We start from the raw sequence: 12500 nt of genomic DNA, 5'->3' as shown, positions 1-12500 counted from the left end.
CTTGGCTGAAAGTGCCCCAGCGCTTGGCTTGTTAGCCTTGGCTGAAAGTACCCAAGCGCTTGGCTTGTTAGCCTTGGCTGAAAATGCCCAAGCGCTTGGCTTGTTAGCTCTGGCTGAAAATGCCCCAGTGCTTGGCTTGTTAGCCTTGGCTGAAAGTGCCCCAGCGCTTAGCTTGTTAGCCTTGGCTGAAAGTGCCCAAGTGCTTGGCTTGTTAGCCTTGGCTGAAAATGCCCAAGCGCTTGGCTTTTTAGCCTTGGCTGAAAATGCCCAAGCGCTTGGCTTGTTAGCCTTGGCTGAAAGTGCCCAAGTGCTTGGCTTGTTAGCCTAAATTCCATGATTCATACTTCACAAATGTAATGAATGACATCGTGAATAAATTACACGGTTATTTCAATAGTATCGTAAACACACAAACTGTTCAAGAGATAAAAGAAAGATCCAGCGAGCCAATCTGACTCGTAAACAAGGAAACGTACAATTGAGCGCCCCTTCAGCCGTAGACATGGAGGCGCGTGGCTAATTTCCCTTTAGAGGAGATGACTGACTTAGCCGAACAGGACAAGAACAGAGAGAGAGAGAGAGAGAGAGAGAGAGAGAGAGAGAGAGAGAGAGAGAGAGAGACCGGTCGTCCATCCCCACAATCCTTCCTTTCTCGAACGGATGTCAATCCAGCCACACCCGGAACTGCCCTCCGGCTACGGCTGGAAAGGGGAGCTGTGTCTATCGAGTTCGCGACAGGCGGACTTGGAGGGGCATCCGTTTGAGGTCTGGAAACTTCGTGACGGACGCTCGATTGATCTCTTTGTCGCAGACCGTCCTGGAATCCGGACCCAGAGCAAAAGGCAAAAGGACAATGGCAATGAGGACATTCCGAATGAAACAGGAGGTTCCAGGAGACACTGGAAGAGGCTGATGATAACGGCTGATGATAAGAGAAGGAAAAAATATCGCAACCGGAGGAGGGAGATGGTGATCACGAGGAGAATGCATCAGGAGAGGAGAATGAGGCGAAGATGCAGACACGGAAGAAAGTCATGGATAAGAAAGGGGAAATTCCCAAAGGCTTGAGATACTGGAGTCCGTCAAAAACTGGAATTTTGACGGGTATAGCCGCAATGTACTAAACGCCCAGTGGAACTTACTGAGCAAAAGCAACTGCTGCTCTAACTTACATACACTCACTTCTATATGTATATGTGTATATATAATATGTATATATATGTATAAGTATATATATTACATTATATATATATAATGTATATATATCTATATATCTAATGTGTTTGTGTGTGTGTGTGTGAGAGAGAGAGAGAGAGAGAGAGAGAGAGAGAGAGAGAGAGAGAGAGAGAGAGAGAGAGAGAGAGAGAGAGAGAATCATAAAGTACTGGCAAGCTTTCCACCATGAACTCTGTGATAATTTCGTCTAGAAAATTCTCTTCCTCAAACTATTTTTTTTTTTTAGAAACTAATCACTGAACGCCCCTAAACAGACAATGATGCATTACCTAGGATGAAAACAGAGAGAAACACTACAACCCATTTCAAATTTTATTCGATAAAGACCACCGTCTCTCGATTCCAATTCACGGCACAACTGCAAACCGCAGAGCAAAATTTAGACATGTTTTTTCCCCATCAGCAAACACCTTCATTTTCATCATTATCGCCTCCATTATTTTATCGTCAACAAGACAATCAAGAGTAGGCGTGGTAATCATCATAAACATGTATAGAACCACTTAGCTAATATGCATGTAACTGCTAAAAGGAAAACGATCAGGCAAACACGATGGCCACACAAACTAAACGCTTACAAAAAGGTGCCGTAATATTTACCAACAGCAAGCTCTAAAACACAGTTTACATAAGTGCTGAATTTTCCTTTGATAATGATTAATATCAGTGAGCTGCAATGACAAGCGTACCAAGTGCAAACATTTAAACATTTACGAAAGCCCTTCATCAATAGGCATTAATGTTTATGGTAACATTTTTAATGCATATATCTTTACCGTTTGATACCAGTATCACTACACTGTAATAGACTATATCGTAAAGTGTTATTGTTATTACGAGCTTGATGGCGCGTGCTACACCGTGCTGGAACCGGGTGCTGCCAGTTATGTCTCCCCTACCCTTCCGATCCCCTACCTGGCAGGCCCTACCTGGGGCGGACAAACAGGTTTGCAGGAGGAGGGTGGATGTGTCATGTGTCCCCTACCCTCCCAATCCCCTACCTTCCCTGCCCCCCGGGGCGGACAAACAGGTTTGCAGGTGGAGGGTGGATGTGTCATGTCTACTCTACTCTCCCAATCCCCTACCTACCCCGCCCCTACATGGGGTGGACAAACAAGGACCACTTGGATTTTATTTTATTATTATTATTATTATTAGCATCCTGCTTTCCCTTTACTCTCATTTCGAAGATTAATTTGATAGGTAAGTAGGTGATCTATAGGGGTGGCTATTATTTTCCCAAATATTTTTGACCTTGGAGCATTTTAAAAGGTCACAGGTCATTTTAAACGCAACCATTATAGCATCCCTATTCTCTAGATCTCTGAGACTATTTTACTGGAGGTCTCTGGTCTCCTGGTGTGTTTTTTTTTTATCCTGCGATAAACAATCTCTGAGGCTGAAACGGTAACCTTTAGTAGGAAGATTTTTAACTTTATGTCATTTGATAAAAATGTTATGTCTGAACTTCCTCAGAAACAAATTATTCTTTTGGTTCTCTTTATTAACTTTTTTCATTATGCCAGCAAAAATATCTATTATAATCGATCATTCCATAAAGTTCTGCTATGTTGGTGTCAAATGGTAGCATCTATTCGTCAGAACTGATACACCTGAAGCCTGATGGTATGGTGGTGCCAAAAGATAGCACCTACTCGTCAGAACTGATACAACTAAAGCCTGATATTATGTTGGTGTCAAACGGTAGCATCTACTCATCAGAACTGATACAACTGAAGCTTGATCTTATGCTGGTGTCAAACGGTAGCATCTTCTCGTACAGAACCGATACAACTGAAGCCTGATCTTGTGTTGGTGTCAAAAGGTACCATCTACTCATCAGAACTGACACAACTGAAGCATGATCTTGTGTTGGTGTCAAACGGTAGCATCTACTCATCAGAACTGATACAACTGAAGCCTGATCTTATGCTAGTGCCAAACGGTAGCATCTACTCGTCAGATATGATAGGGCTGAAGCCTGATCTTGTGTTGGTGTCAAACGGTAGCATCTACTCGTCAGAACTGATACAACTGAAGCCTGATCTTATGCTGGTGTCAAACGGTAGCATCTACTCATCAGAACTGATACAGCTGAAGCCTGATCTTGCGTTGGTGTCAAACGGTAGTATCTACTCGTCAGAACTGATACAACTGAAGCCTGATCTTGTGTTGGTGTCAAACGGTAGCATCTACTCGTCAGAACTCAACTAAAGCCTGATCTTGAGCTGGTGTCAAACGGTAGCATCTACTCGTCAGAACTGATAAAACTGAAGCCCGATCTTATGTTGGTGTCAAACGGTAGCATCTACTCATCAGAACTGATACAACTGAAGCCCGATCTTGTGTTGGTGTCAAACAGTAGCATCTACTCGTCAGAACTGATACAACTGAAGCCCGATCTTATGTTGGTGTCAACTGATACAACTGAAGTCCGATCTTGTGTTGGTGTCAAACGGTAGCATCTACTCCTCAGAACTGATACAACTGAAGCCTGATCTTATGCTGGTGTCAAACGGTAGCATCTACTCGTCAGAACTGGTACAACTAAAGCCTGATTTATGTTGGTGTCAAATGATAGCATCTCTCGTCAGAGCTGACACAACTGAAGCCTGATCTTGTGTTGGTGTCAAACGGTAGCATCTATTCGTCAGAACTGATACAACTGACACCTGACCTGACGTTGGTGTCGAACGGTAGCATCTATTCATCAGAACTGATATAACTAAAGCTTCATCTTTCGACAACTAAAGCTTCATCTTTCGATTATCTGAGTGAAATCACAGTTTCCTTATATCACTCCCGACGAATTAGAAACTTTACATTTCTTAGTGGCGCTGTCGAATGCGTAGCTGCGATTAGGTCGGTTATAGGAGAATATGGATTAAGATCATGACTATAACGCTGTTAAAGGAATCGAAAACATTTTAAAATCTTAAAATATAGAATCTAAAACAGTGTTTCTCAAATTTTTCAGTATCGTTACCCCCGGCAATGGTGTGATACAACGCCATTATCCCTAACCCATTCCTTTTCAGTTAAGTAAAGCTATAACATACAGGAAAGAAAAATATTGGAATGCTTAATTTCTAATGCATTTTACATGTAAGAAATTAACTTTAATTTTATTCAAGTCTTAAGAAATAAAGAATTTTGATTTCACACATTTTTCCTTTGACAAAAAATTAAAATTAAAGCATTATTTCTTTCATTACAAATTGGAATGAAAGCATTATTTCTTTGGTAATTAACAGAAAATAAAATTTAGAAAGTGTCTCGTTACCCCCCCAGAAACGGCTTCATTATCCCCACGGGGGTAACTACCCCTAGTTTGAGAACCACTGCAGAAATTGAGATTAACAGCTCGGGGTGCAAGTGAGGCCATAACTAAGAGGTGAAGGAATAAAACGGTAATTTAAGAGGAGACTAGAGGAATGTGGGGATATGTCAAAAGAAAAGAGACTGGAACAAAATATATAAGATAATCTAAAAGCAAAGCAATTCAGAATTCAGATGATTTTGTGAAGAAAATTATTGGCTTATTTAGGGACGAGCAGAGATCAGATATGAAAAGGACACCTTGATAGAAGACATAAAATTGAATGCAGAGTGTATAGGAACTGTAGAGCAAATTCACAGGAGCTATATATATATATATATATATATATATATATATATATATATATATATATATATATATGTGTGTATATATATACATATATATATATATATATATGTATATATATATATATATATATATATATATATGTGTATATATATACATATATATATATATATATGTATATATATACATATATATATATATATATATATATATATATATATATAGAGATATATATATATATATATATATATATATATATATATATATATGTAGAGAGAGAGAGAGAGAGAGAGAGGGGAGAGAGCCTGCGTCGTTGTCTTTATCTATCCATTCACTTTCCCATTCCGGGAAGCCCTAATTACGTTGCCAGATTAAGGCTAATGGGGGCGCCGGGGGAGGAATGGCGAAGGTGACACAGGCCATAACGTCTTCGGGAGATTACCTTCTGTCGGTCGGTTGTCCGCTAAACTGCCAATTACAAGGCTTTGACTCCCTAAAGGAGCCGCTAACTGCTTGTTAGTGCATCGTCAGAGCTACACTTTGATTGGTCCTCCCGTGTACCATTATTCCTATTTCTTTTCAGAGTGGTAATATCGACGCCGTCAGATTTCTTCATCGTATGGAAAGCGGAGGTGGAGGTGGAAGAGAGAGATTTGGGGAAAAGACGCCAAATAATCCATATGACTGTATGTATATGCATATATGTATGCATGTGTGTATATGTGTATGTCAACAAGAGACGCAGGCGTTATTCTGTAACTCTGTCAGTCTCTGCATATCTGTGACAACTGTTTCTTTCGCCGTATTGAAAGTTTTCCAGTAATCTCCCAAAACATGATCATTTCCTTCAGAAATTTTTGAAGTGTTGTTACTTGGTTAACTGACATTAATTTCACGGTGGGGGGGGTAGCCTACAAAACTGTATTCATACTTTTCTATATTTCCCAAACAGATTAATTAAAGAAAAACGAAAAGACTTCACGCTTAATAGCATTTTCTCTTTTTTACACTGAGAAAATGTTTTTTTTCTACTTGCATAAGAAGAAAACGGAAAAAAAAACGTAAGCGTCCCCTTTCCGCAAAAAGTGCCTCAAAAAAGTTTTTTTCCCAGTAACTCCAAAATAAGCCAACGTACACACTTCCCCATCTGTCACAAGGGAATACACAAAAAGACGACCTCCAAAGTGAATCCCTACTCTAACACTATTTGGGAATGCAAACAACGAAGAATTAAATAAGGGCTGGAGCCCACCACCTGGAATCACGACAAATTCATCCACAATCCCTTCTGTTAGCAGACGCTCCCATGCGGATAGGTATACTGTATGGGACTTTCACTGTCGCCCACTTTCACTGTTCATCGCTCACCTGGGAGTGTGGCGGCGAATTACTATACCTTTTGTCTCGAATTTCTATAACTAGATGCTCCTGCTAATGCTAGTACTTAACAGCCCAAGGTGTTTCAGAAGTTGATAACGGTTATCAAAAAACTATACTCTAAGTTCAACTGGCAATTATACATTTACCAATAACGATTATCATAGATTCTGAAAGTTTACATGAAAACAAATTCCCATAAAGTGTGCAGAAATTTTTTTTTCTTCGTTTTAACGTGCTTTTTCCCATTTTTTATATGGGGGTAAGCACGATGCCTTCTTTTGAAGGACATTGATTTGGCGTTGGGCAAGGCCGTAGCCTCGATCGGCTGCCCTGCCTGACATCGCTTAGACCCCGGTAACGAATGTGTACATGTATCGTACCAAATCCCCAGCTCCCTTTCTCCCAGCAGTGAGGAGAACTGAGTGGTTAGGTCGACAGTTTGAGACGTGTGAGGTGTCTGTTATGTTTTTTAGATGTTGGAGTGGCTTTGTTTATGCGTGTATTAGTCTGTAACACCCATTTGCTTTTAGCAAACCTATCCGTTGATTACATACGTAATCCCGGGCTGTCTACACGGATAGCAAAGTGTCCGCCTCTCTGATCGGTCAGCTGCGGATTTGAACCCGCGCCACAGACCTCTATGAAGTCCGAGGCTGCTGCTCTACCGACCAAGCCATCAAGGCTATTGCAGAAATACATCTTGTTATTAATGAAACATTCTGAAATGCAGAGTTATACAAGAAATGAGGACATTAATCTCAATAATCTCAAAGTGAAAATTGGTAAAAACCACAGTTTTGAAATATTTCAACCCAATCTCAAAGTTTCTGTTCCCCGTTTCCTGCAAACTTCGAAGTGGCGAAATTATTACTTCTCAATTCTCAAAACCTCTTTATTTACCAGGCCTGAGGATGCCCAATTAGAAAAGATTAAAGGTAAAACATTCAAATTGCCTCGCCTCTCGAGAGCTAAGCTGCCAAAAGTTAATGAACACAATACGAACCAAAAAGGATCTCCGGGGTGCAAAGGAACAGAATCCCGCAGTCAATAAACAATCGGAGGCAATTGAGAAACTCTCTCTCGTTCCCAAAGAAAATAAATGAATACCCGAATAAATCACTTATCATATTGAATCACTTCCTTTGCGTAAGGGCACAGAAGGGTGTAAACGATGCCACGTCCGAGGGGCATTCCGCTCTTAAAGCTAGGGCCGCCGCCCATTACAGCAACGAGAGATATCGCCTTTCGCTTGCACAAGCAACAAGCACTGCTGCTGCTGCTTGCCGATCGGCTTTTTACAAGCGCAGGATATTCTAGTCTGATGGATATATCAAGACAATTAAAGCGATGCAAAGGATGTTGTGATCGGAGGACATGATATAATAATGGAACAAAATGGGAAAGGTTGAAGAAGAAAGAGCCGTACTGATATGTTTTGATTTGTGCTATTTACTGTTTTGATGTTATTTATGATTTTCTGAGCTGAAACCAAGCCAAAGAGTTTGTGAAAACAGTAAAGAGGCTAATATCAAAATGGGCATTTCTGGAGTAAATTGCAAATGATTCATTCGAACTTCAACGACAGGTATTCTCGAAAACAGAAGTAAATTTACACAAAAGAAAAAAAAATGATAGAGTGCATTTGTCCCCATGTGTAAGCGGAGTGCGTATAAATCCAAAGCATACACGACGTCAACAGCTACCTAAGCAAGCAAGCAAGGAAGCAAATATGCAAGCGAGCGAGGTTAATGAGAGAGGCGAGTGTTTCATAGCGTAGGAGGCTTATCAAGGTTACTCCGATAGCGCTGCCTTGCGCGGAGGTCAAGATATGCCTCCAGTTCGATTTGCCCCCCACAACCCCCCCCTTTTTTTTGGGGGGGGGGGTTGTGACATTTACTCTCGATGATCGAACTAAAAATGAAGCTTATAATTTATCTTTCGGGAAGTAACTTTCACGCTACAGAGCTCGCTGACTAACTAGGTGATTCTGGACAAGAAGTTAGTTGTTTTTAAGTTCTCTGTAAAAGAAAAGTATTGTGCCGGCTTTTTCTGTCCGCCCTCAGATCTTAAAAACTACTGACGCGAGAGGGCTGCAAATTGTTATGTTGATCATCCACCCTCCAATCGTCAAACATACCAAATTGGTGCCCTCTAGACTCAGTAGTTTTTATTTTATTTAAGGTTCAAGTTAGCCATGATCGTGCTTCTGACAACGATTTAGGACAGGCCACCACCGGGCTGTGGTTAAACTTTCATTGGCCGCGGCTCATACAGCATTATACCGAGACCACCGAAAGATATGATCTATTTTTGGTGGCCTTGATCATACGCTGTAGCGGCTGTACAGAAAACTTGAGTTCTCTTGATTTCTCATTATCCATAATTGATATGTAAAGAGGACAAAAAAAAAAAGAATAGATATTTTGTAGTTTGACATTGTTGTTTAATGTATGCAGACACAGGAATCTAGATTACTAGACAATGCTAGTGTAGCTCTCAGTAAGGCCATATCACATACCAGCCATCCATAAAATTCCATGATACTTTCAAGGCCGAATCGCGCCACCTACTCTTGAAATGACGACATTCTACTCTTTATTTATTCAAGTGTACGAAAATATACTGACAGGAAAGAAACTCTCAGCTACGACCAAGGCAGCGCTCAGTTGCTCCCCAGATGCGGTCAAGTGAAGGTGCGTCAGCGACGTCGCCGGAAAGCGCTGCCAGACGCACAATCCATGGCTAAGCTTAACCTTAAATAAAATAAAAACTACCGAGGCTAGAGAGCTGCAATTTGGTATGTTTGATGATTGGAGGGTGGATGACCAACATACCAATTTGCAGCCCCGTAGCCTCAGTGGTTTTTAAGATCTGAGGGCGGACAGAAAAAAAGTGCGGACGGACAAACAAAGAGCCATCTCAATAGTTTTCTTTTTGCACAACCGGTCCGAGGTTCCACCTGCGAATGATACTTCAAGAAGAAAACACAGCGAACCTGATCATGAAATTTATATAGATTATTAGTACAAATCATGAGGAGAAAATTCATGATGTATGTGTCACTAGACAGGAAAGGTGCTTATACATATTAGGAAAAATCATTTCTAGGCAATGATACACTGACAATACACACACACACACACACACACACACAGACGTGTGTATATACTATGTGTGTGTATATATATATATATGTATGTATGTGTATACATATATATATATATATATATATATATATATATATATATATATATATATACATATACAGTAAGTATATATATACATATATATGTGTATATATATAAGTATATATGCATATACATATATATACATATACATATATATATATATATATATATATATATATATATATATATATATATATATATATATAATCACCGTACTTCTGTGAACTTTTACTTTCACAAAAGGCTAAATATGAAACCCAATGACACTGGCTCTCCCCCTTTTTTTTTTTTTTTACAATTGTTACAAAGTGCCCTGCCTTCTATATGGGGCGCAGAATATTAGTCTTCAATACCCTCTTGACAGTAATTGTTACTCTCTCTCTCTCTCTCATGCCGTGCCACCAAGGAGAGCAACTACCAAATGGAACTGGAATCATCGACATCACTGAGAGAGAGAGAGAGAGAGAGAGAGAGGACACGAGGTACCCTTCTTTACAAGCATATTTTGTGCAAAATTGGTTACCGTGGGTTTCAAATACTCCCAACGCACGATGTACATCCCCGTTCTCTCTCTCTCTCTCTCTCTCTCTCTCTCTCTCTCTCTCTCTCTCTCTCTCTCTCTCTCTCTCTGAGAGCGGGGGCTGACTGCCAGGGTCAAAATACTAAAGGTTGGTGTCACTTGAAAGGCAGGTTACCCTGACGGGGAAATTCCACCTCATTTTATTTCAGCTAACAACAGCAAGAGTATAGTTTATCCCCTGACGTGAAAGAGGCAGCACGCCGCGCAAAGCAAACACAAAATGAAATGTTATCATAATAAAATGGGGTTGAGTACCTTTACCATCTTTTGTATATGAATTGTACAGAGGCAAGATTACGGGCGAAATTCTCTATTCCATCCGGGAATTTATTGCAAGTTATTGTATTTACTAATCAACTGGTTTATTATTTTACGTTAATATTCTCCTCCCAGCACTTAATTCATTGCGTCTCTGCTCTACTCAAGGTTTCAAATGATACCGACCTGGGATCTGGAACAACAATGTTCTACCTCACATTTTAATATACATATCTACATATGCTTTCAAGTTTTTTATTTAATCTATTCGTCCCTTGCAATCTCTCTCTCTCTCTCTCTCTCTCTCTCTCTCTCTCTCTCTGTCTATTTTATTTTATGTTTTTGAAGTACTGTTGTTTTCCAAAGGAAGACCCAAAATATATTATCAAAAGAAGCTGATATTATGTAATTTTTTTTAATGTAGCTTCAAGAACTCTCTCTCTCTCTCTCTCTCACACACACACACACACGCACACATTTTATTTTGCCTTTTGAAATATAGGTTGTTTTCCCAAAGAAGACCCAAAATAGATTATGAAAAGAAGTTGGTTATATATATATGAATAATAATTTTTCAATGTAGCTTCATGAAAACTCTCTCTCTCTCTCTCTCTCTCTCTCTCACACACACACAAACACATTTTATTTTGCCTTTTGATATACTATTGTTTTCCCAAAGCAGACCTAAAATATATTATGAAAAGAAGTTGGTTTTATATATATATATATATATATATATATATATATATATATATATATATATATATATATATATATATATATTCAATGTGCCTTCAAGAACTCTCTCTCTCTCTCTCTCTCTCTCTCTCTCTCTCTCTCTCTCTCTCTCTCTCTCTCTCGTGCCACCGAGGCTGCAATCCGAAGCGAAGACTCACTCACTCTCCCATCAAAGGGAACAGGGAAGGAAGGACCACATCTCCAAAGTAGCATTTTCTTAGGCGTTCTGTCTCGCAAACGAAACCGTGACCTCGAAGCTATTTTTTTTTTCTTCAGTCGTGCATTGTCGTGTCGTGTTTGTCTGAGGGATTTGGGGGTACACAACGCAAGGGGGGTGGGGAAGGGAAGGGAAGGGAAGGAAGGGGGGTCATAGGAAGTCGTGTGTAGCATTGATTGCTTTGGAAGGAATCGCGTGAGGCGCATCGTGCATATTAAGAAATAGATGTATGACGATATTTAAACTTAGCGGCCCCCTCCCCCCCCCCACCAGCTCCAAACTCCCGACGTATTTTTCTGCTTATTCAGAGGATTTGTTTACACTGTTATATTTCAAAAATACTCAGTATGTTAATATCTATCCGCAATTTCCCAGTTATTTAGTTGATTACAGTCTTACATAATTAAAACTTATATCATTACACGGTGGCGTTTGGGCTGGTTTCTTTCTTTATATTATATATATATATATATATAATATATTATATATATATACATACATATATAGTGTATACACATATATTTACATATACATATATATGTATGTGTATGAGCATCGTATAAAATTTGTACTATATACGACAAGCATTTGCACACCGAAGATGAAAATGAACATAAAACGATAAAGCGGAATTCAAATTCACTTCCTTCCCAGTCTTCATAAACGCCTAATCTCAAAATACGTAATTCTATTATACAATTAATATTAACGATCCAACAGTATCAATTTCTCGATAATCAACAATTTTCTCATGCTGCAAATAGCAACAACAACCTCTCTCTCTCTCTCTCTCTCTCTCTCTCTCTCTCTCTCTCTCTCTCTCTCTCTCTCTCTCTCTCAACCTCGATTCTGACCATCTCCAGCGAGACAATGGCGAGGGAGTTATCGATCGACTGTTAGGCGAGAAAGATTCTATGAACATTTGGCAATGGGATGACATCAAAATCCCAAAATATCTAGATTTAAAAAAAAGAAAGAAAAAGGTACGAGAAGTTTCAAGGTGACGAGATCGCAAGATATGGCACAGGGGACTAGCAAGAATTTTTTTTTTTTTTTTTACATTATTCGACAATCAAATCTACATGCAAATGCATACATACTCTATGCAAGCACTTCAGCATAATATCATGACCGTTTTATCGACTGATTTATCTATGTACACCGTGTGTACGTAGATATGTATACACACATATATAAAATATACATATATATAAATATATATATATATATATATATATATATATATATATATATATATTTATATATTATATATATATA

General features: G+C 39.3%; 1 protein-coding gene across 11 annotated transcripts in view; it reads right to left on the bottom strand.

Moving 5' to 3' along the window:
* LOC136850542 (band 4.1-like protein 4) overlaps window positions 1–12500 on the bottom strand; it is a 573768-nt gene that overhangs the window by 166188 nt on the left and 395080 nt on the right. The window lies entirely within an intron of this gene.

Source organism: Macrobrachium rosenbergii, chromosome 22 (assembly GCF_040412425.1).
Source record: "Macrobrachium rosenbergii isolate ZJJX-2024 chromosome 22, ASM4041242v1, whole genome shotgun sequence".
NCBI lineage: Eukaryota > Metazoa > Arthropoda > Malacostraca > Decapoda > Palaemonidae > Macrobrachium > Macrobrachium rosenbergii.
This window is presented reverse-complemented; position numbering and strand designations above follow the sequence as displayed.